Here is a 593-nt window from a genome sequence, read left to right as displayed (position 1 = left end):
TTCACTTCACCAACCCTTTCCTTCGCTCCAGTGGCTCAAAATCCAGAGGTTTTTTTTTTTTTTCCCTTTTTTCCCTGCAGCTCCAACAATGATAAACAGATGCCCGTGGTCTATGCCTCGTACAACTTCCCGCCTCGAATTTTGCGTGGCGCTCGCTTGTTGTTGGTGACCTTTGCCTGCCAACACAACGGGGAGATGGGTGTATTTACAACCTTGCCCTGACCAAAAAAGCGCGCCGAGGGCTTGACATTAAATACTAAGAGCCCCCTCGGGTTACACACGTGAGTAGGTTTACAAGTCATACGTTTGTAAAGATAAGCAAGTATCAACATCTGCAAGATTTGGGATCACACTTCAGCAGCCAAGGCGAAATAAAATAATAACAAAAAAAAAAAAAATCCTGAGACCAGGGTACTTCAAGAAAAACAAGTAATAAACGGTCCCAGGGGTTGCTCCCTCCCCATCATCTCGGCGGAGCGGGCAATTATTTGCAATGTACCTTTAAAAAAATCAAAGCATTTCCTTGAATTTTCTTCAGACTTTTTTTTTTTTTTTTTTTAAAGCTGTCCTAAGACACGCTGTTTTGGTTCAGG

The 593-nt window shown here is 43.0% G+C and overlaps 1 long non-coding RNA gene across 1 annotated transcript in view; it reads right to left on the bottom strand.

Annotated features, from left to right (window-relative positions):
- LOC118452522 overlaps positions 1–297 on the bottom strand; it is an 8266-nt gene extending 7969 nt beyond the window's left edge. The window contains exon 1 of the long non-coding RNA XR_004842327.1: positions 15–297. This is a non-coding gene — a long non-coding RNA (uncharacterized LOC118452522). The remainder of the gene's footprint in view (positions 1–14) is intronic.
- Positions 298–593: the final 296 nt, after the last annotated feature.

This window comes from Egretta garzetta, unplaced genomic scaffold, assembly GCF_000687185.1.
Source record: "Egretta garzetta isolate BGI_Z169 unplaced genomic scaffold, ASM68718v1 scaffold136, whole genome shotgun sequence".
NCBI classification, from domain to species: Eukaryota; Metazoa; Chordata; class Aves; order Pelecaniformes; family Ardeidae; genus Egretta; species Egretta garzetta.
The sequence above is the reverse complement of the archived record's forward strand: the minus strand, read 5'-3'. Positions and strand labels throughout refer to the sequence as shown.